Raw genomic sequence first — 26,024 nt, forward strand, 5'->3', positions numbered from 1 at the left:
GGTTAATAATTTGTCAAAATTTATTATGTTTGTTAAGATGTGGGATAAAATATTTTTACTCATACATGTATAATAAATTCACATTATTCACAGTAATATTCTATAAAGTCACCAGAACATTGAATGCTTTCCCCTAGGGAAAATGCAGGGATAGGCTTCTGAACGACTCTGGTCAGAATATTTTTATCAATTCAGAAAATATAAAATTGTTTTTCAGGGTTTTCTGTTAAAAGATAGAAACATATATTGTTGATTTATTGCCATTAAATTCACAGTCATCTACTAGAACTAGTGTCTGGACAAAATTATCTAGCATACATATTTTGTTCATAAGGTATACCATATCCTTCTTGTGACTAAGAACACAAGATAGCAATTTGGAACTGTGTTTAGGGGTAATTTCAAACAGAAAAACCACCAAAAAATAAAACATAAAAAATGTTTAATGTTTTCATATTTAATTCCATAAAATGGACCATGTTGGCATATGAGAACTGAAACTAGAAGGCAGAGCATCCCTTTACTGTACTTCAGCTGGGAATGGGTTCCTCAGTCAGCCCAAATTTTTCATCATCTTGTACATTCACATAAATAGATGTAAATGATTGTGAAAGTGCCAAAGCTACTGATTTTTTGGAGTTACAAATAAATTTTAGCAAATATATGAACTCACAAATTCAGAATCTGCAAAATGGACTTTGTATGTATGTATACACATACATATATGGGTGTGCATATAAGTAACAGAAAATTTCTGAAAATTGGTGAAGGGCTGTTATGATAACCCCAATGGCAGATGAAGGAGTCTGGCTGCCATTAAATTCAAAGGATATCAGAGAAAGAAGATGATTCTGCATTTTGTGCTCATCTGGGTGGAAAAAATGGACTTAAGAGAACAGCAAATGCCTGAATGGCCACATTAGCTGTATATAGTGGTAATCACAACATTGCAACTTTTCTATGCTATTATCAGTGAAGATGTTGTCTATTATGTTGAGGGTCCATATTTTTCATAACTTTATGGAGAAATTTATATTTTTCCAATTGTTATATAATCACTCAATGAAAGTCTATTACGTGCAGACTTTCCTGAGTAGTCATGGGGTGCTGGGGTTTTTGAAAAAGAAGCAGGTAGACATTATAAATTAAATCTGAACTAGACCTTTTTTCAATTTCTAACTCCAACTATGGCTCCCTAGGAACTCCCTTATTCATTTATAGCTTTTCTATTTCTCTTCTATTTACAGGAAGAGAAAATTTGAGATTTGTTCTAATCCTATACCCTGACTCTATTCTTCTGTATTTGGTAATTTTCTGGGTGTTAAAATATTTGTATCTGTAATTGCCTCCAATTCACAGAGAAACTGATAATTTGTGGTATATTTATATTGAATGAAGACAAAAAAACCAAAAAATTTTAATCATGTGTGTATCAGCAGAGTATCAATTATCTAGACAATATCAGAGGGTCTAATATCTGCATATAGTGGGCTAGTTATTGAATTTTAAAGTTGTAAGTGGCAAGAGCCACACTCAACCATTCCTCCCCTTCTATAGCATGTAACAGAGCCCTAGTTAACAGTAGTTGATAATAACCGTGGAGGTGATTATTATACATCTCATGTTTTTATGGGCCACGTGTGATCAAGACTGACTTACAAATGTTATCTCTATCAGTCCTCACAAGAGATAATTTATAAACAAGGGAATTGAGATCCAGAGAGTTTAAGTATTTTCATCAAGGGTCAGATAGTTGGAAAGAAATCTTCATATGTCATAACTTAGTTTCCAGTTGGAATACACAAATTAATCATTGGCTTACAACAAATCAATCCTTTTTCAAAAAAGAGAAAAATGGAAAGGAGAAATTTTGACCATAGAGAAAGAATATCTTGCCAAACCAATTTCTTTCTTTCTTTTTTTTTTTTTTACATAGTTCACATCTGTTGCTGTAAGGAATAATAATAAAGAGGAGACAGAGACAAAGTGTAGAGGCAGGGAAGGTGGCAGAGTGTCTCTTTGTCCAAGTGGCCATGTTTATTTATATCAATAGGTTATATTAGATCATTAGTACCACAACCACATTATTGTTTAGAGTATCAGTAAGCTTGTTTATTTTGCAGTTACATTTCATAGTTACAATATGCAATGTTAGGAGCTTTGTGCCATTCTTAAGAAAGTCCATTGTCTGAAGTTACTGTTAGGGAGCAGCTCCAGGAGCACCCAAGCTTGGTGAAACATTGTAGTTATCTAGCAAACAAGTTCTTCTATTCCCAGGAGCTATGTGCCTGCAATCAAGGTCCAGGCTTGATGAGGCTCTAACAGAAGCATATCAGAGCATTGCCATACTGGCTAGATATTGCACATATATTAACTATATTATTGGATCCTAAGAGAGATTACAGGGCATTCTAAGGGTGGGAAACAGCGTGCCTGTTACCCCCACACAGGAAGTTTTCTCTCCAGGGGAATGCTTCTACATTTCCAGGGTCAGAATCCCTACATGTTGCTAACAAATCAAAATAGTAAATTCATGAATGTAATGCACCACTATATAGCATTTCATGGTGCTTAGTGCTAATGTATTCCTGCCTTCTGAATTAACATCAATGTATAATAGAATTACTCTTCCAGAAAACACTATATATAATCCTTTTTTCCTCCCCAAAGTTAATTAGGATGTGATAATAACAGTTCCTGTTTACTAAAGTCTGTTTCACACATTGTGCTAAGAGCTTTGAAAGCATAACCCTTTAATACTTACAATAGTTTTATGGAGAAAGTGTTAGTTACTCATATGTACATACTGAGATTTAAACATTAAGCTCAGAATGACTGAAAAATTTGTCCAATAGAGCTTAGTTTGGGCAGGTGAAGAAACTGAAATTTTTACTTGCATTTGTCTTTCTTAATCCTTTTCTTTCATGAGTGCACTATTAACTATTCTGTTACTGCATTGATCCTAAATTGGTAAGTATTTATTCAGCCTGTTTAATATTTCTATATTAGTGTGGCAGAATACATGGACTCCTCCTCCCAGAAACCTTTCTGCAAACTGGGAATAAAAAATTATATGCAAGAAGAAATTGAAGAATAAAGAAATGTTGGGCTTTATGAGTCTAAATGTGATGGATATTTAGGGAAACAACTGATTGGAACTGAACCCATCAGGAAGGCTTCATGAAGAAGTAAACTTACAATATCTTTTAGAAAGTGGATAAGACTGAGAAAATCAGTGAAGCAAGAGTAGTTTTTAGGAAGGGAGCACATACTATGAGTAAATTCCAAGGAATCAAAGAGTTAGGTGACCTGAATGACTAAAGGAAACAGAACATTCACTTAGTATATCTGCAGTATTCATTCTTCTGACATACTAAATGTGTATTGAGTATTTACTAGGTACTGTGGACAAGGTTGCCCATAAATGTGTAAATAACTTTCATGTACATTGAGGATATCTATTCATCTGTCTCAGGTAAGGTATCTATGTACCTATGCTAAAGATTTGGTGTTGTTACAGTTAACAGTAAGGAGTTTTTCTTGATTTTTGAGTAGAGAAGTTGTGTATTATTACTAACAGCAAAATGAACATTTGTAATGAGAAGATTTGGGTTTTTGTTTCAGGTTGGTCATTAATCATCCACTTATCCTGTTAACTCCATTAACACTACATAAAATGGGGACATTGGCATCTCCTGCCTGGTTCATGGAGTTGTACAAGTACAGAATAATGAAGTACCTTTGAAAACTGTACAGAATGCAACTTATAGATATTAGGTAACAGCTGATTACAGGAGGCATATGTGGGAGTCTGGGCTTTGGAGAGGTTAGGCTTTAGAAATATAATGTCCGACATGTAGTAATCTAGGTTAGAATAGTACGACAGCTTTAGGAACAGAAATGACAAGGAGAATCTGGAAGTCTTTCCAAAGAAAGAAACACAAATCATGGAGTTTGATGACAGTTTAGATAATGAGTTATTTAGTTAATCACTCTTTATCCAATAGTTATTTATTAAGTATCTACTATGTGTCAGATATTTAATCTACAAACTGCAAGTCAAACATACTCTGTACATTTAAGTGGATTACTATAGGCATTTAACAAATCTCAACCTTCGGAGAGCAATGAAAATAAGCATAGTCTTATGAGAGCATGGAACAGGCAGAACTGAAGCCTTGAAGAATATTTCTCAAGGTAATGATGTTTAGGTTCAGAGGTGAAGCAGAAATGGGATTAAGATGAATGAGATCAAATCATTCTAGGAAGAAAATGTGAAAGAATTTCTCAAGGCAGGTGAGTACACAACACATTCTACAAAATAAGGCAAGTCTAGTGTAGAGTCTCCTGTTCTTACCTAACTTTGCAGATGAGCTCAGTCTTGCTTAGTAGCAGTAAAGGCCAAGGAAGACAGAGAAGGTCGCTGTCATAATTCACAACAACCCAAATAATTCCTCAAGTTGCCAGACTATGAAAGTATGAATAATTCTTAACCTAGTGCTGAAGTCTCTTTCTTTGTAGCAATGGCAACTATGCAGAACAGGTGAAATAGCACAGATACAGGAATTTTATTTATACCGAATTCTGGGATTGGTGGTAGGTATAGCTTTGCAGCATCTAGAATGTCTTTCTTGTGCCCACAACTTCTATATAATAAGTTAGTTTACTTATAATTCTACATTTCATACTTTACCACATAACTAATCCCAAACAATTTCCCTAGTATTCTTTTAAGATGGAGCTAGATAGCCTTTATATTGTTTGGTCCCTAATTAATATTAATCTCATTTTTTCCCCTTGCAGTATGGTTTGGATATGAGGTATCCTCTGGAAGATTAGGTGTGAGATAATGCAGGAATGTTCAGAGGTGAAATGATTAGTTATGAGAGCTGTGACCTCATCATTTGAAAGGACTACTAAACTAGGTGGTAAATGTACACAGATAGGGTGTGAGTAAAGGAAGCAGGTCACAGGGGATGTGCCTTTGGGGTTTATGCTTTGTCCCTAGAGTCCTGCTTTTGTCTCTGCTTCCAGGCTGCTGTGAGCTGAGCAGTTTTCCCTTGCCTTTTCCTTCTGTCACCATCTTCTGCCTCACCTGGGGCCTGGATCAATGAAATCAACTGACCACAGACCTCTGAAACTATGAACCCAAATAAACTTTACTTCCTCTTAGCTTTTTTTTTTCCCCCAGGCATTTTGGTCACAACAATGCAAATCTGACTAATACCCTTACACATTATATTAATCTTAAATGAGGGCTCTGTAACCATGATGAGAAATGGAGCAGTGCATGTTTGTTTATGCTTAGTCAATACTGTGCTTGACTAAATCCAAAATCTGTCCTTGATTTTGCATGCTTATGGTCATTAGACCATGAATATAATCAGAACTTCCTGTTTCTTATCTCATGTTCACCACCAATGTTGCGCCTTCTCCTTGTCTTGCTGACCAGGGAAACTTCATTGTAGCATTTAAAATCTTCCAAGTCAGGCTGAGGTTGTGGCTCAGTGGTAGAGCACTTGTCTGGCACATGTAAGGTACTGGGTTTGATCCTCAGCTCCACATACAAACAAACAAATAAATAAGCTTACTTTTAAAAAAAGATTCCTTTAAAAAACATCTTACAAGAACTTTTGTGTATCTAAACATATCCTCAATTTTCAAGGCTTGGTATTACTTGTAATTTTGAGAGATTTAGTAAGGCAAGGATTAAAAGATATGCCATCGGATTACTTAGCCACTTTAGGTTGAATACAAGAAAGGGATAAAAAAAGGAAGGAACACAACTGTTTTGAAAGATGGGGAAAGCTGGGCAGAAAGAACCAAGGAAGCTTTATTTGTTTGATTTTTCAAAATGTATACTGGGATAATAGTAAAAATTCCTCCATGAAATTAGGCAAATTTAAAAAAAAAATTTTCACAGATATGTTTTCAGTTTTTGAAAGTAACTTAATGGCAAGTAATTACAAACAATTTGAAGTTATAATGTGTGTGTTGACAGGAATTAAATTTTCGAGTATAATGAATTTAATTAACTGTGAGAGAGTGTTTATTTTGAAAAGTCGCAGTGTTTGCCAGGGGGAGTTAGCTCTTAAAGGGTGCACACCAGGAAGGACTGTGTGCATAGGGCTTGAGTTGTGCTGACTGTAAGATGGTGCATCAATGACATGAAAGGGAAGGGAATAAGAAAAATAGACTTGATAATCATTAAAATAGAATAAAAAAAATCAGCCAGGTAAAATGTTAGTTCTTTGTGATCTGATAATATTGATTAAAAAAAAAAAACCTAAGAAAATTGTATAAAAAATAAAAGAGGAAAGAACCAAAAAGCAGATCTGTAATTGCTGATGTAGCAGACAACACAACAGATATTGTGACCAATATTATGTCAATATATTTGAAAAGTAAGCAAAATTCAAAAATTCATAGAAAATATATATTATTAAACTTACAACCAATGGATTAAGGAAGAAGTCAAAGGGAAATTTGCGCCCCTGCCCCATTACTGGAAATTGAATCCATGTGGGCTTAAAAACTAAGCTACATCTCCAGCCTTTTATTTATTTATTTATAATTTGAGACAGGGTCTTGCTAAGTTGCCTAAACTGACCTCAAGCTTAGGATCCTCATGCCTCCACTTCCAGAGCAGTTGGGACTGTAGGCATGTATCTCCACACTGGCTGAAGGAGGACATTTTAAAATCTCTCAGTGCAAATAATAATGGGGACAAAACATGATAAAACCAGTGGAACCCTGGCACTGAAGCAGTACTAAGAAGGAAGCTCATACAATCAGTATCTACACCAAAAAGACAGAAAGATTTCAAATAAACAATCTATCATTGTATCTACAGGAACTAGAAAAAAATCAAAACAAACCCTAAATTAGTAGGGGGAAAGAAGAGACTGAGACACCAATGTATCTTAATAGGTTCAGAAAAGGTATTTGATAACATTTAACCTTCCTTCATGATTACAAATGCTGAACAAATTAGGTACAGAAGTAATGTACCATAACATAAGAGCATTTATAACACACCACCAGCAAACATTATGTCAAAAAGGGAAAATATGAAAGTTTTCTTTCAAAGATCTGAAGCAAGACAAAGTTCACACAATAGTAATAGAGCAAGAGAAAGAATTAAAGGACATCCAAATTGGAAAGGAAATCAAATGGTCACTATTTGCAGATGATATGATTTTATGAATAGAAAATCCCAAAGGCTTTACACACACACACACACACACACACACACACACACAATTAGAACTAATAAACCCAACAAAGTTGCAAGATACAAAATAAATGTACAGAAATAAGTGGAGTGGCTGCATATCAGTAATGAATTATCTGAAATAGAAGTCTAAAAAACAATCTCATTTAAAATAACTGCAAAAATAAATGAGGGCTGAGGTGGTGGCTCAGTGGTAGAACACTTGCCTACTGCACATGAGGCACTAGGTTCGATCCCTAAAAAAATAAAAAATAAACAAAATAAAGATATTGTCTCTCTCTACAACTAAAAATATTTTTTTTTAAAAAAATGAAATACCTAAGGAGAAATTTAACCAAAGAGGTGAAAAAATTCTACTATGAACACTACAAATCATTGATTAAAAAATTAAAGATAACACACACACAAATGAGAAGACATTGGGAGTTCATGGATTGGAGGATCAATTATTTTTCATTTTTTATTGGTGCATTATAGTTGTACACAAAGATGGGGTTTGTTATTTTATATTTGTACATGCACACAACAATAGCATCTGGCCAATATCACTCCCCACTACTCCCCTCTTCCTCCCCCTTTCAGCCCACTCTCCCTTCCCTCCACTGATCTCCCTTTAATTTTCATGAGATCTACCACCACCTTTCTTTTCCCTTTTCCTCTCTAGTTTCTGCATATGAGAGAAAACATAGGATACTTGACTTTCTGAGTTTGACTTATTTTATTTAACAAAATGGTCGCTAAGTTCCAAGGGAAAATCAATATTATTAAAATGTCCATATTACCCAATGTGATCTACAAAGATGGACTTGTTACCAAAGTATAAACATATTCTTCACATAAGAAAAAAACTGTTTTAAAATTTATATGGAAACACACACACATACACACAAATCCAAATCGCCAAAGACACTGAGCAAAAAGAGCAAAGCAGGAGCCATTATACTACTGGACACGAAATATCTTACAGAGTGGTATCAAAACAACATGGTATTGACATTAAAAAAAAAAAGACATATAGGCCCATGGAAAAGACTAGAGAGTCTAAGAGTCAACCTACTCATCTACAACCAACTGATGTAGACATTTCAACAAATGTATCAAGAATATAATGGAGGACGGACAGTCTTTTCAATAAACAGTGCTGGGAAAACTGGGTATCCACATGCAGAAAATGAAACTAGATCCTTATCTCTCACTGGTTTCAAAACTTAATTCAAACTGGATTAAAGACTTAAATGTAAAACCTGAAACTATAAAGCTACTACTAGAAGAAAATCAAGGAAATACTTCAGGACATTGGAATGAAAAAGGTTTTTTTTTTTTTAATTAACAGAGTGAAGATAAAGCATTGAGAATGTGAGAAAGCATTGGCAAACTATACTTCTGACAGGGGGTTAGTATCCAGAATTTATAAGGAACAAGAAAGACTCAATATAATAAAAATTAAAAATGGATACTAGGTTACTAGTAGACATTTTTAAAAAGAAGAAAGGTATATGAAAAATTGCTCAGCATTATTATGGAAATACAAATCAATATTGTGAAGAAATGTCACCTTGTCCCTGTAAGAATGAATACTCCAAAAAAACAAAAAAACAAAGATTACAGGGGCTGGCAAGGAGGTGGAGAAAAATGCAGGCTGTAGTGGAAATACAAACTAGTACCATCACTATGGAAAACACCATGGAAGTTCCTCAAAAAATGAAAAATAGAACTACTGTTTGATCTACCAGTTCCATTACTAGACATATATTCAAATAAAATAAAATTTATATGTTACAGAGATCTCTGAATTCTCATGGTTATTGCAGCAATATTCCCAAAAGCCAAGGGATGAAAACAATCTGTCTATCAACTAATGAATAAATAAAATGTAATGCAGACTCAAAAATCTAGAAAGTATATAAATTAATTAAAAAATGAACTCAAGAAGAAACAGAAACCAAGAATTATACAAAATTGGAATTAATTCAGGGATGGGGATGTGGCTCAAGCAGTAGCGTGCTCGCCTGGCATGCTTGTGGCCCGGGTTGGATCCTCAGCACCACATACAAACAAAGATGTTGTGTCCGCTGAAAACTAAAAATAAATAAATATTAAATTCTCTCTCTCTCTCTCTCTCTCTCTCTCTCTCTTTCTCTCTTTAAAAAAACAAAATTGGAATTAATAAATTTAATTCATAGTTTAAAATATGGATATCAAAAACAACAGCCTCAGAAAAGATAAATTCTATACAAATAACTTTCAGCATAATTAAAGACAAGTAATTATTTTCATTTTAATTTATGAAGCTAGAATAATCCTGATAGCACAACCATATCAGGAAAAGCAAAGTATACTCCAATTTAGCTCCTAAGCATTGTTGTGTAAATGCTAACAAAATCTGTAAAGTCAATTCAACACTGCTTCAAATTATTCATGGTTTGACCATTTTTTTAATTTAAGGACTACAAGATTGATTTTGTATGAAATAATCTATTTATATAGTCTCCCACATGAACAGATTAAGAGAGAAAAGATATATGGTCACCTCATTGAAAGCAGAAAGAGCTTTGAGAACATTTAATTATGATTAATGATAAAATTGCTTTCTACCAAAAACAAAAATTTTGACTAAATTGAATAAGAGTAATAAAAAAACCCATTAGGCAAATATTTTATTCAATTGTAAAATGTTAAAAGCATTTTGTTTCATTTTAGGATGAAGGCAATCTTTCCATTATAGTCATTTTATTCAATATTGTACTCACTCTAGCTTTGCAAAATAGCAAAGAAAATAAGTGACTGATGTAAGAGTACAAAGGAGGTATTAAAATTATTATTCTTTTTAGATGATATGCTTATTCACAAAGAAAACACAAAAAATCTCTAGAAAAATGGACTTGTTACCAAAATATAATCATATTCTTCACATAAGAAAAAACTGTTTTAAAATTTATATGGAAACACACACACATACACACAAACCCAAATAGCCAAGACGCTGAGCAAAAAGAGCAAAGCAGGAGCCATTACACTACCTGACTCGAAATATCTTACAGTATATGGTATCAAAACAACATGGTATTGGCATAAAAAAAAGATATTAATACAAAGTTTATCAGAATTGTTGTTTGTGAGATAAATATGTAGAAATTAATCGCCTATTCTGTAGACAACAGTCATAAAATACAATAATGAATTAATGTTCTCATTGTAGTAAAAGAAAACCATAACCTCTGAATTAATGTACAAAACATGTTGGAGGAGATTTATAATGAAAACTCTAAAATATTGAAATAACTCTTAATAGAGAAGCAAATCAATTTCAATGGTAAGAAGATTTGATATCTTAAAGAGGTCAGTTCTGCCCAAGTCTATTGCTTCAATGCAATCTTAGTCAATGTGTCCTTAAAAGTCTTTTTTTATCTATGAAACATAACAAACAGGTTCTAAATTTTATATTTAAAGGAAAAAAAAAATCTATCATAGCCAAGGTAGTTCTGAAGTAGTGCCAGGTAGTAGTGGGATTAGGGAGAATTGCCCTACTGGGTTTTAACATTATGCTATGGAAATGGTATGTATTGGCAAAGCAGGTGGGAAAATTGACTGATTGAACAAAATAAACAGACCCAAAACAGACTCAGGTATACAAATAAATCTGACATGTGACATAGATATCATTGCAGATCAGTGAGAAGGGATAAACTATTCGATTAATGGTATGAGAACAATTGGTTATTTATACAGAAAATTAAATACTCATACTGTCTCACAACTCACAATCAGTTTAGAATAATGACAAATATAAAATACAAAATGTTAGTCTTTTAAAAGAAAATATCTTAATGATCTTAGAACATAAATGATTTTTTCAATATGCCATGAAGAACATAAACCATAAAGTAACAAATTAGTAAGTTTTACTAAATTAAAATTAAAAGTCATAAAGGAAATGATAATCTCAAACTTATTAAGATTTTTTTGTTCTTTAAAACACTAAAAAGAGAATAAAAGGAAAAGATTAAAATTGAGAGATGATCTGAGCAAGACACATAGCTAAAGAAATTACAATACAGAATATAAAGTGAAATCTCATGAATAGAAAAAATACAAATTAAAATTGAAAAATGGGCAAGGAAATATGAATATATATTTCATAAGAGAGAAAAACACAAATAACCAATACACATAGAAATATATACTTGTGTCATTAGGTACCAAGAAATTGGAAACTAGAATCACAATGTGATGCCATGTCACAAATACTAGATTATAAATAAGTTAAAAATTTAATGTGGCATAAAGTGCTGGTGGAAATATACAGTGATACTACAATTTCAGGAAAGAATTTGACATTGTGTAGATCAGTTGAAGATGTACATAGTCTATAAACTAGCAATTCCATTTTTATGTATATGCCCAAGACAAACTTTTTCATATGTACAATAGGTGGCGATTATAAGAACATGTTATAATCACAATTATCAGCCAAAAAAGGCAAAATGATTTAAAAATATATTTTCTATCCATAGTAAATATATTGACATTATATTGTGGTATACTGATTGTTTAGAATTCTAAAAACAGTGGAATGAACAAATTATAGATAGTTATACTTATAAATGAATACTCACCATGAGCATTCTATATTTACTGTGAATACCCAATAGCAAAACAGTGAACGATATATATACTACTAATTTATAAAATTTTAAAATAGGCAAAACTAAATGGAATATACATATGTGATTAAACTCTCAAGAAAGACATGAACACAATTATGCAAAATTTCAGGGTAGGGATTCTCTCTGGAGAATAGGAGAGTGGAAAATTGTGCAAAGACAAGATCACCTCCAAGGTATCAGGATGTTCTAACTCCTAAGATGGCTCATGGGAATACAAGAACCATGGAATATGGGTATTTGTTTTTTTTATTATTATTCTTTAAAATGACTATATATATTACAAACTCACTTTTGGCATATATTTTAAAGTTACATACATGCATACATTAACTCTTCTGCAGATAATGTCACTGAATCATAAGGCTTCAGTTAATGTCATTAAGTTCCAGTATGATAGTCCTCTTTGCTATGACCCAAATGGGTGCTTTGATGGGTGCTTTAGTCAACTTTCCATTCCTGTGACTGAAATGCCTGACAAAGAAGAACTTAGAGGAGGAAAATTTATCTGGAGCTCAGGGTTTCAGATTTTTTTTTTGGCACCAGGGATTAAACCCAAGAACACTTAACCAGGTCTCACTGAGTTGCTTGGGGCCTCAGTAACTTGCTGGGGCTGGCTTTGAACTTGTGATCTTCCTGCCTCAGTCTCCTGAGCTGCTGGGATTACAGGGATGCACCACTGTGTCCAGCTAGGGTGTCAGATTTTCAGTCCATGGTCAGTGGGCTCCATTACCCTGGGCCTGAGGTGACTGAGGCCAAACTTCATGAAGAGGGTGTGTCAGAGGAAAATTTCTCAGCTCATGGCAGCCAGGAATCAGAGAGAATAATTGAGAGGAGCCAGGGACAAGATATTTAATCGCTGAGGACACACAGCCAATGACCTACTTCCTCCAGCCACACCTGCGTACTTGCAGTTAACACACAAAAATTTGTTCAAATTATTAACCCATCAAACAGATTAATTCACTGATTAGGTTATAGCCCTCATATTCTAATCATTTTATCCCTTAACAATCCTGCATAATCACAACCTTTTTTTTTTTTTTGAGGCAATATCTCATATTATCCAAACCATAAAAACAAGGCTTTGAATTTAGGTCATCATGTACCATCTATGAATAATCTTAGCCCAAGGGACCATCTTTTCTTTTCCCATCTCAAAATCAAGAGCCTGTCCTTTGGGGAATAACTGGTTCTCAAATACTAATGCTTGCAATCTTTTGCAGACACCAATATGCTAAAATGTTTGTATTGAAAGCTGGATTAAAACTATCCATACTCCTTGGAGATCTGAGACATAAGGATGTTTATGCCAGTAATAAAACATGCCTGAGCCTAAGTGTCCATGTTCCCTATATGAATCATTACATTATAGTATCTGGCATGAAGGAATAACACCTGAGACTTTATAAATTATAGAGAATACCAGTATCAAAAACTTCCCCTTTGGAAGGAGCCTCTAAATACCAGGAGACTTACCTCTATGTTTGAGATGATAAGAAGCCAGACAAAGGGGAGAGGCAGAAGATCCAGGCAGGACAAGGGACATTTGGAAGTCTGTTGTGCCTGAGAATGTGATAAGGAATAAACTCCATAATCTTAGATGTGGGTAAGCAAGTTTCCTACTTGAATAGGTAGAAAGAATAACATGAAACAACAGATGTAGGTCATCAGGAGAAGACAGATGTTTGAGAATAGAGATGTTGTGAAAAAGTAAGCAAGAAGAACAGAAGTCAGTAATGATGGTACAGATCTGTCCTTAGGAAGGATCTCTTTTAGCAGAACCCAGGGAAGAGTTGTGATGACTGCATTTATCCAAGTGAGTTTCGGTCAGGCAGTTCTGACAAGGGAAAAAGGACAGAATGAAAAGATCTAAGTTGGAGAGGAGAGGATTGAAAACCAGAAATGAGAGTATGATTAAGAACAATTTCAAGAAGTTGTTGGATAGTTCTTCTGATGATACAGAAGAAGTAATCAAACAAGCTGCAAGACTAGAACATTCCTTCTCTGATCCAGTTTCTTGTTCCACCACCCTACCTCCCAAAGCTATTCACCAGGGCTCCTCTTGAATCTTAGTATCCAGACACAGTCACCCTGGGCAATCCCATCAATGATCTCTATTGCTACAATTCCCAGATATATATGCCCCAGCATGGCCTTCCAACACTTACACGGGTTGAGAATATCTTACTTTAAAATCCACAATCTGAAATGCTCCAAAATCCAAATTTTTAACAGTACCAACCTGAAACCACAAGGGAAAAATTCCACACCAACCTTCTGTGATGAATTAACATTCCAAACACAGGTGTACTAAAAATATCGCATAAGATTACCTTCAGGCTTTGTATGTAAGGTGTACATGAAACATACACAAATTTCGTGTTTAGACTTGGGTTCCAATCCCATGACATTTCATTATGTACTTGCAAATATTCCAAAATTAACAAAAGCAAAACAAAACTAAAACTCTTCTGGTATGAAGCATTTCACATTAGAAACGTTCAGCCCACTTAACTGCTTATCAGGCTTCTTTTTTTATACTGTTTTAAGAACCTCAAATGTAGCTCATCTCAAGATGAATTTTTCTTTTAACCTCTTCTTTCTATATCTCTTATTGTCATTAGTGGCAATGCTATCAACTCAAATCAGAATTCTAGAAGTCATTTCAGATTTGTCCTTATGCCTCAGCTACCTTCTGGTGCGGTTACCCATGTCATCTTTTATTTTCTTAACATCACTTTTTTCTAACTCCTTTTTCTCCCTTTTCATCGCTATTGGTTTATCTTGTGCTCATCATCTTTTTTCCTGTACTACTGTAATCTCCTGAGTATTATTAGCCTCTTGTCTCACCTTCCTCCAAACCACCTTATATGCTTAAAACTCTTTAATAATCCCACATTTTCTATATTAGAAAATATAAACTCCATAGTACAGCATACAACACCCTGCTCTGTAGCCTGAACTACTACCAAACACTCCAATCACATCTGCTTTTTTACTTTGCCCTTTCTTAGATGTTCTCAGATTAGAAAATTCTTCCATTTCATATCATTTGATAAGTTCCATCCTACATCAAAACTCAGCTCACATATTTTTCTTTGAAATATTTATTGATTCTTTGAAACAGAATGAGTCATACTACTTTGTTACAAATTCAACACATATTTTAGCCTTGCATTTTCTAAGTCATGTTGTGTTACGGCATTTGTTTTCATGTCACCTGTTAAAATGAGCTATCTTAAAAAGAGGAACAAAAACCTCGGAGAAAGTAATGTGTGTATTTACTTTTGTGTTAGTAGTTACTTATACATGTATAAACTCAGCAACTATTTGGAATTCATGAGATAAGAAATCCACATGTAACATTTAAGACTTATGCAAAATGGTGAGTTAAGAATGTGGCTCAGCGGTAGAGCGCTCACCTAGCATGTGGGAGGTCCTGAGATCTATCCTCAGCACCACATAAAAATAGATAAATAAAATAAAAGGATTGTGTCCAACTACAACTAAAAAGTGAAAAAAAAATTAAAAAGAAGACACTCTTAAAAGAATACATGCAAATGATCAATAGGTTTATGAAAAAAATAAAATAAAGGTATTTTATTTTATTGCTCAATATCATTAATCACCAGAGAATTACAAATTGAAGCCCCAGTAAGATATCACCACACATCTATTAGGATAGTTATGAAGAAAAAGACAAAAAAATAAATGTTGCAGAGGAAGGGGAACTCTCAAATATTTTGGTGGGAATGTGAATTTGTGCAGTCATTATGGAAAACCAAATGGAGTTATCTCAAAAACTTAAAAATTGTACAGGTCTTTCACTTCTTTTGTTGAATTAATTCACATTTTTTGAGGCCATTGTTAATGTGGTAGTTTTCCTAATTTCTCTTTCAGAGGATTCATCACTGATGTATAGAAATGCATTTGATTCATGGGTATTGATTTTACATCCTGCTACTTTGCTGAATTTATTAATTAATTCTAGAAGTTTTCTGGTAGTTTTTTTTTGGATACTCTAAGTATAGAATCATGTTTTCAGCCAATAATGATAGTTCGATTTTTTTTCCTATTTATATCCCTTTAATTTCTTTCATCTCTCTAATTGCCCTGGCTAGAGTTTCAAGGACTATGTTGAATACAAGTGGTGAAAGAGGGCATCCCCTGTCTTGTTTAAGTTTTTAGACAGAATGCTTCCAAGTTGTATTGGAGTTCTCATGTTACATCTAAGATTTTTTTCTCTGCTCTCTGGTATCTTCTGTTATCCATGCGTCATTCAATAGCAAAATGTTTAGTCTCCAGGTTTTGGTGCAGCTTCTATTTTTAATTTTATTATTGATTTCTAATTTTATTCCATTATGGTCTGATAGAATGCAGGATAGTATCTCTTTTTTTTTTTTTTTTTGTATTTGCTAACACTTGCTTTTTGGCAAAACATATGGTCGATTTTGGAAAAGTTTCCATGTGCTGCTGAGAAGAAAGTGTATTCACTCGTTGATGGATAGAATATTCTATATATGTCTGTTAAATCAAAATTATTGATTGTATTATTTATTTCTCTAGTTTCTTTGTTTAGTTTTTGTTTGGAAGATCTACCCAGTGGTAAGAGAGGTGTATTAAAGTCACCCAGTATTATTGTGTTGTGGTCTATTTGGTTCTTGTATTTGAGAAGGGTTTGTTTGACATATGTAGATGCCCCATTGTTTGCGGCATAGATATTTATGGTTGTTATGTCTTGTTGATGTATGAACCTCTTAAGTAGTATGAAGTATCCTTTTCATCACTTTTCACTACCTTTGGTTTGAAGTCCACTTTATCTGATATAAGGTTGGAAAGCCCTGCTTGTTTACATGGTCCATGTGAGTGGGACTTATTCCCTCACCCTTTCACCTTCAGTCTGTGGATATCTTTTCCTGAGATGAGTCTCTTGAAGGCAACATATTGTTGTGTCTCTTTTCTTAAAATCCAGTCTCTCAGTCCATGTCTTTTAATTGATGAGTTTAGGCCATTCATATTCAGGGTTATTATTGAAATGTGATTTGTATTCCTGGACATTTGCTTTATTTTTGTTTTTGTTTTTTTTTTTTTACTTGACTTGATTTCTCCTTTGATTGGCCTTTCCTTTAGAGTAGTTTCTCCCTTTGCTGATTTTCATTGTTGTTTTTCATTTCCTCCTCCTGGAATATTTTGCTGAGCATGCTCTATAGTCCAGGCCTTCTCACTGTAAATTCTTTTAACTTTTGGTTATCATGAAAGGTTTTTATTTTCTCATCAAATATGAAGCTTAATTTTGCTGAATATAAGATTCTTTGTTAGTCTATTTTCTTTTAGAGCTTGGTATATGTTGTTCCAGGATATCCTGGCTTTAATTGTTTGGATTGAAAAATCTGCTGAGATATGAATTGGTCTCCCCCTGTATGTGATCTGATTCCTCTCTCTTGTGGCCTTTAAGATTCTATCCTTATTCTGCATGCTATGCATTTTCATTATAATGTATTTTGGTGTAGATTTGTTGTAATTTTGTACATTTGGTGTCCTGTAAGCCTCTTGTATTTTATTTTCCAATTCTTCATGTTTGGGAAATTTTCTGCTATTATCTCATTGAAGAGATTGTGCATTCCTTTGGCTTGAATCTCTGTGCCTTTTTCTATCCCAATAACTTTTATATTTGGTATTTTGATGCTATCCCATAATTCTTGGATGTTCTGTTCATGGTTTCTAACAATCTTCACTGTGTGGTCAACTTTATTTTCCAGATTATGTACTTTGTCTTCATTATCTAGTGTTCTGTCTTCCAAGTGATTTAGTCTGTTGGTGATGCTTTCTATTGAGTTTTTTCAGAATCTCAATCTCTTTTTTGAAGTAATCTTTTGCTACCTGTATTTGCTCCCTTATTTCTTTGTTGGTGTGATAAATGCTTGCCTGTATTTGCTCATTTAGGTCATTATTTAATTAATAGACCATTTTAATTATGTTTATTATGAACTCCTTCTCTGACATTTCATCAACTACACTTTCCATGGATTCTATTATTGTAGTATCCTGGTTTGTTTGGGGCACTTTTCTCCCTTGTTTTTTTCATGATGTCTATGTGTCTTCATTTTTTGTAGTTTGGATCTGAGGCATTACAGTTTTACTGTATATTCTTGTAGTATCCATGCAGATTTTCTGTACCTCACCTTGGTGTTGGGCTTCCAGACCCTGCCAGTGTCCCAGGATGGATGCTATTTGCAACTAAAGGTGGTGGCAGTAATAGCAAAGGTAATTTGAGATAGCAGTGGTGATGTCCCAAGATGGATGCAACCTCTTTCTGAGATGGGGCTGAAACAGTGGGCCTCACACTGGCTTTAGGATGCTTGTTCCCAGATGTAGCAACTTCTAGGCCTTGTCTGTTGTCACAAGATGGAGGCTACTGTTGAGGGATGGGCTATGGCGATGGCTGCAGTGTCCCAAGTTGGAGGAAGGGTAGGCCTGGGCTCCCACGTTGGGGCACACCTGGCCCCAAACTGGGCCTGGGCTCCCTCACAGGTGTCGGGGGCAGTCCTGGGATAAGGCTTGAGCTCCCCTGATGGCTTCTTTATCTTGTACTTCCAGTCTCCAAAACTGTGAGAAAACAAGTTTGTGTTGTTCAAGAGACCATTCAGAGGTATTTTGTAATGGAACTGTAAGTACTCACATACAGAGGCATCTATCTCTGCCTAGTTCCTCCCCCACAACTTTGCCTGTGGGGCCTGCCTCCTATTCCCAGAGAATAGACAACACATTTCAAATGTATGGGAGGTTTCTCTTTATATATAGCCATGAGACAGGCAGCAGTGGTCACCAGCTGACTAGGCAGACTGTTTCAGATGTCAGTAAACAGCTTTATTTTTTAAATAAGAAATTAAAAATTAACATTTGCTATACAAAGAAATTAGTGAAAATGTTATAAAAACCACACATGATGTCAGATTTAACATATTACTTTGAAAGAATATTCTAGGTGGGAATTACAGGCCATATAGCCTTCCCCAAAACTGTAGGAATTAGCTATGTTTTACATTTCAATATGAATTCAAAATGAAATTAAGATCAATACAGTATTTCACAAGCTAAATCAATTCCAGTAAGGAAAATAAAACCACCCTTGTCTTTAAAATCTTTATTTAGTTATAGTTTTGTTTTTCCATGATAGAGATAACATGTTCTTTCTTTAATTATATGACAATGATAGCTGTGTTACTTTTAAAAAGTCTTTACTATGATACAAGAGAGTTTTCAAACAAAGGCATATGCATGAACACAGGGTGGAAATGGGCCAGTCCCCCTGAAAAGAAATTAGAACAGAGACCAAGAATTTAGAAGAAAGAATACCAACATTTAAATGTAGGCACAATTTTATAGAGAAGGCATCTGAGCTAAGTCAAATAGATAAAATATTTATCTTAGATAAAATATCAAGAGTAATTCAATTAGTGTGTGTGTGTATGTGTGTGTGTGTGTCTAGTTACCTGTTGTAAAATAGGGTAAATAATGAAAGATTAACCAGCACCAAAAATTAGTACAAACTAGAAAGAGTTACCTGCTTAATGTAGATTCTTACTAGATACAGAACACGGCTTCTCAGTTTCCTCTGCCAATATATCATTGTAAGAGCAAGATGTGTTATCATGGACTCCAGAAAGGAGTAACTGGGGAGTCTGGTGGGTAGGATATAATATAATTTATATCTGCAAGTAACAGGTCCACAGACTCAAGAAATACAGGCAGACTTGGAGATGATCATTTTCTGTCCTTTTATTGTCTCTCTTAGAGAACTCCCACTTAAGGAATATACTTACCACATGACAGGCACTATTTTCATTCTTACACATACATGCATGAAGATTACACACACACACACATACATCTTATTTAACCAACATTTTTTTATGTTCAATTTCACTTTCATAGCCAGTTCCACTAGCATGATCACTCAGCCAACTGCAATTCATTGGGCACTTACTATATGGGCCAATCCTTGCTGGATTCTTTGTGGTGTTATCTTTAATCCTTACAGTGTGTAGAGGTTTGGTATTACTCTCTGTTTTTTCAAACGAAGATAGAAGAACAACTTTAAACTTCCTAATGTCTTCATCTGACAGATATATTATGTGTCTCCTGTTTACCAGGCAAGGTAATAGATGGATGATACAGTGGCAAATATGACACGTTCTCTATTTTCAAGGCCTTTGTGTTGGGGGTGAGACACATGAACAGGTCATGATAGAACACTCTTAAGGGGCACTGCTGAGCATGAACAGCCTATGTGGAAGGAGAGAGAACACTATTCCACTCTGAGGGGAACTGGAAAGGTGCTGAAGGGAAAGCTTCTGGACTTTGAAGGACAAGTCCTCATAAGTGGGATTAGTGCCTTTGAGCCAAGTATGAACGATGCACAGATTTACAGGAACAGAGCTGGGAAGGGAGAAAAAAAAGGACACAATCGAGGCATGCTTCTTCTTTTACTTGATGTCACTTTGTTTTTATTCTATTTTCTAGGAGATTCACTCAACTTCGTCTTCTAATCATTTGACATTTTCAAGCTTCAACTAACAAAAACATCATGGTATTAGCACCAAAATAGACTTGTAAAACAATGGTACAGAATAGAGGACACAGAGACAAATCCACATAATTATAGTTACCTCATATTAGACAAAAGCACCAAAAACATATATTGAAGAAAAGATAACCTCTTCAACAAATGTGCTGGGAAAACTGGAAATCCATATGCAACAAAATGAAATTAAACCCCTATCTCTCACCATGCACAAAACTCAACTCAAAGTGGATCAAGAACCTAGGAATTAAACCAGACACCCTGCACCTAATAGTAAGAAATGTAGGCCCAAATCTCCATAATGTCAGATTAGGCCCTGACTTCCTTAATAAGACTCCTACAGTGCAAGAAATAAAATCAAGAATCAATAAATGGGATAGATTCAAACTAAAAAGCTTCTTCTCAGCAAAAGAAACAATTAGGGAGGTGAAAAGAGAGCCTACAGAATGGGAGCAATTTTTTTTTACCACATGAACATCAGAGCACTAATCTCTAGGATATATAAAGAACAAAAAAATCTTAACACCAAAAAAATAAATAAATCAATAAATGGGCCAAGGAACTAATCAGATACTTCTCAGAAGATGATATACACTCAATCAACAAATATTTGAAAAAAATGTTCAATATCTCTAGCAATTAGAGAAATGCAAATCAAAACTACTGTAAGATTTTATCTCACTCTAGTCAGAATGGCAGCTATTAAGAATACAAACTACAACAAGAGTTGGCGAGGATGTGGGGAAAAGGCACACTCATACCTTACTGGTGGCACTGCAAATTGATGCAGCCAATCTGGAAAGCAGTATGGAGGTTCCTTGAAAAACTTGGACTGAAACAACAATTTGACCCAGCTATCCCACTCCTTGGTTTATACTCACTTATACCATTTCAATAAAAATACTTGTTTATTTTAAAATTTGTACTTTTTTAGTGTATTCAGTTTTTGTCTATTCTGGGAATATTCTATTTACACTGAATATTTTTTTTAATATTAACCTCTTCTGCTAACTTTTGTAGGCCAATAATTTTATTTCTAGCTAGAAATAAATTTATAATCTGATTTCTAATTTTATGACTAGCTAGAAATGTGTTTTACAGTTTAATTTGGAAATTGTTATTTTTAAGAGCTACCTTTCACATTTTTGGAAATTTGGAGAAAATGAGATAAACCGCTGTGTTGGGGATCTTCAGAAAAAAAGAACCAATGAGAAATGTCCAAATCTACAATTCTATCTATCTATCTATCCATCTATCTATCCATCTACCACTATCTGTCTATCAATCTTAGAGTTATGATGGCTAGTTGAATTGACTAAAGAACCCCAAAGGAAAGACCCTATGCCACCAGGTATTTCTACCACATGGATACACAGTATATGAAAACCTGAGGCTGCATAAATGAAAAATTCTGAGCTATCTTTACACACACACACACACACACACACACACACACCCCGCACACACACGCAAACTTTCTCTCTCAACAAATATATTATGAATGTAAAACAAATGAGCTAACAATGAAGTCACATCAGAATTATAAAACTTGCTGTACATTTGTCTTAATTTATTTTTGTGGACTAAAAATGACAGTCTAAAAAGTAAAAATTACTTTTTCTCAAATGAATTTTAAATATTAAAGAGAGCAAAAAAAACTTTAAAAAATCAATTTTTAATAAAATCTATTGTATTTTGCCAATATTAAAATTAATAATTAATTTGTGGTAATTAAAAAATTTAAATGTACAGATAGCAGAAATAATCATCCTTAATAATATCACTCAATGATACTGCTACCAGGATAATCATCAGCACTCTGAATCACTTGCCATGCTCTTGAATTAGCACTCCCCTCCTCCAGGTTAGTGCTGAGGGAGGGAGACCTGGTTTTAGCCTCATTGCACTTCACAGTCACCAGTGTGGCCTTACCATTTGGATATCACTTCTCAAGAGAGAAATTGTACTAGAGATGATGTTAATGACTTCTTTCAGTCTTCATTTTCTGAAAGCTTTTATATTACAGATAACTTCTGCTAGACTGATTATTGTCTATGAAGACAAAACTGATCATGATTAGTTTAAGGGATTAATGCTGGAGATAAAGCTAAATTCAAGTGGTTTTTGTTCTCTAATTTTCCTATCCCCAAGTGTTTATTTCTTATTTAGAGTGTTTCAGGGGAGACACCTCATGACCCGTGTGTGTGTGTGTGTGTGTCTTTTAAAGTAGGCTAAACATTATCCAGATCTTGACATCAAGGGACTAAGCTCATATTGCTAATCATCATGTCTTCCACCTAAAACAAGCTATAGTAGGAATTATTAATGAGCCATATCTTAAAACCAGCCTTACTTTGAGTTGAGGCAATGTGACTTCTCTAAGTGGTTGCTCTCTGGATTGGTCAAATTTGGGATTTGTGCTGACATCACTCCGAGGCAAACTCTATTCACATAAAAACTTGCTTCAGAAGGTCAAATTTATGATACCCTCAATTTAGGGAATTTAGTAAAAAATATCAAGTGCTGTACAACCTACAGTGTTTCTATAATAAGAACTTAGACCTTCATGTTTTAATGCTAAAATGTCAACAAATACAATCAAAGAAATAACATTCTTCTTAATTTTAAGAATGCAACATGGCATTTTAAAGCACAGTATGTAGCTTTCCTAGAATTTAATAAGACAAGGTTGAGCAGATGGAGCATAAAATGACAAGCTGTGTTCTAGTTTATTTTCAAAGCAGTGCTATTTTCTTGAGAACCAATCATTTAATTGGACTTTAGAAAATATCAGCAAATCAGAAATGTAAGAGAAGGTGCCAAGTAAATTAAACCTTATTGCAAAACATTACAAGTGACTCATTTGAAACCAAAAGGCCTCTTAAGGAACTACTAATTTAGTTAATCAAGGTGATATGGCTTTAGAAACTAAATTATGCTTAAATGAGGTTCTGATGTGGCTCTAAACTTTTAAATCACTCCTAGAATATGTTTACTCTGATGATAGAATTGCATTAGTAATTTTTGTTGGATATCGTGTAATCCAAGAGTATGGTAACAGAAAGGAAGAGACTAAGATTTCCAAGTGAAGTAACCTGTATTGGATGATGTATCAAGGCAAGTAGCTCAAAGCCTTTCCATGCAATTCTAACATGAGGTGTCAAACACACATATCCCCTTTCTTATCAACTTCAGTGGGAATAAGGAATTTCCCTTTTCTCTATATTTTACATCACAAGGCCTGGGAAGTTTCTCCTGGGTGTTAAATATGTAAGGTCTACATGTGGAGAGACTGGAGAGGAAAAATTAAGAGTATTAAGTTTTGGGGGGGATATAGGGGCATGCAGAGAACAAATTATCCTGCTGGAAGTTATTCTTCAGAAGCCCCATTTCTTGCTTTACCAGAACTAAAGAAGGTCTCAGAGAATTTTCCTTGTTGCTTGCACTTTTATCCTTGGCTATCATTTCTGGAAAATAGCTGAGCCCAAAGTAAGTGCTATTTGAAACATTTTAGTTAAGATGTATGATGAGAAGACTTTTGGGTAAAGTACCAGGGACCAATTACCTCCCTCAGGTAAACAACTGGCACAAAATGTATGAAACAACTGCGTTTAGACATTGGTCTATGGGCAGCATAGAAGAATGATCCCAAGAGAAGCAAAACAAATGAGGTGACCTTACAGCTGTTCCCAGCTCACTACCTGCAGAAAGTATCTACCCTGTGGTAAAAGGAACAGGAACTAGAACAGAGCAGGAGAGTGTGGGAAAGGAGGGACAGGGAAAGAAGAAAGGAGAGGAGAAGAGAGAGCCAGGGAGCAGGAGCAAACTGAAAAGATCCAGCAGGATGACTGCAAATGCAGCAGCCCTTCTCACCCTCATTCTAGAAGGAAGCAATATAGAATGGAAAATGGAGTAGTCAGTTGAAGAGAAACACAATTAAAAGGAAAAAAAGAAAATTTCTGCTGAGAGCCACGGCCGAGTCTGTATGGCCCCTGGCATTTTGCCAACAGTATTGATTGACAGGCGAGGCATTACTATCCACCTCTGCCGCTACTTTTGAGTTCTCACATTATTTTGGAGTTCCCCTGGGGATTTCCGGGGATTCCCCGAGAGTTCCCATTGGTTGGGGAAGTGCAGGAGGAGGGATTTCCGGGAGAGATATTTCCGGCTGGGGGTTCCTGGACGAGCCACGTGGCGTTTGGGAGGATTCCCCGGGAGCTGTGTGAAGTGTTTTCCTGCAGTTCAAAAATAAAGTTTGTTCCTGCTTCAGTGGCTTGTGATTTGTGCCCAGCCAGACTGCGGCAAATTTCATATTAATATATTGCATTGTAGAAGAAAGAAGTTAACAAAAGGACAGATTGAATCAATCAAGAGGGTAGTCCAGGAAATGAAACACCAAAATAGGATGCAAATACAATTTACAGAGTTCGGGGAATAACCAGGGATCCAAAATTCACCTTTACAAAGCTAAAAAGATGAATTAAAATCACCAAGCAACAAAGCAAACTGTATGAAAATTGAATTGAATTATTTCAAGGAAGAAAAGATTAATAGAATTCATGAAGACATAAGAAATAGATCAAAATAGTTGCATATATATATATATATATATATATATATATATACATATACATATGTATATATATATTAGACAAAGAACATATACATAAGAAAAATTTTTTGGTAATTATAGAATATAATAGCTTAAAATAATTTTAAAAAATTAAAAATAAAGTCAGAAAAAAATCCCTGAATTAATGGCAACTGAATTTGGAGGTTGAAAGAACATTAGTTAAAGAAAAATTGTTTTAAAATAATCAAGAACAAGACATGCTTTGTTTAAATTATTGGTGTTTAAAAAAAATACATCATTCTTTAGGCATCACAGTAGAAAGTTCTGTCACCTTCTATAATGGAAAAGAAAAATATCAAGACAGTTTAACATTTTTTCCAAAAATAGTTAACCATTTTCTGGGAAAGAGGAATCCAAAAGTATTTTAGCTGGCTAAGTTGTTTTTCATTTGTGACTGAGCCCAAATTCTCAAATAAGCAGTTTTATGGGTCATCATGTCAGCATCTTATATTAGTGAAAACTAGACAAGACTATAAATGAAGACTGATATACTATAGGTCAAAATTTGAAAGATCATATCAGAATTTTGTGTGTGTGTGTGTGATATATATGTATCAAGCTAACAACTATGAAATAAAACATGCTCTTCCATCCTACCTTGGCATATATACCTTTTCAACAATCTGGAAGACCACGTTTAAATTTGTAACTTTTCAACTACTTGGAGTTCCAAAGTAGATCTTGGTTGAGGGGCAAGAGCCAGATTGGCCCCAGTAGACTAATCAATGTTTGATACCATGAGAGGCATCATTTGCACATGTATGAAAATATTAGTCCACACATCTAAGCTCTATCTGTATCTTTGCAAATATTGGTCCCTTGGACACTCATGGGATGTAAATATGGGGGCTTGTTATATCCTCAGAAGGTCAGACCTGGGGAAGGTGCCTATGGAGGCCCTGGAAA

This window comes from Marmota flaviventris, chromosome 1 (genome assembly GCF_047511675.1).
Source record: "Marmota flaviventris isolate mMarFla1 chromosome 1, mMarFla1.hap1, whole genome shotgun sequence".
Taxonomy (NCBI): Eukaryota; Metazoa; Chordata; class Mammalia; order Rodentia; family Sciuridae; genus Marmota; species Marmota flaviventris.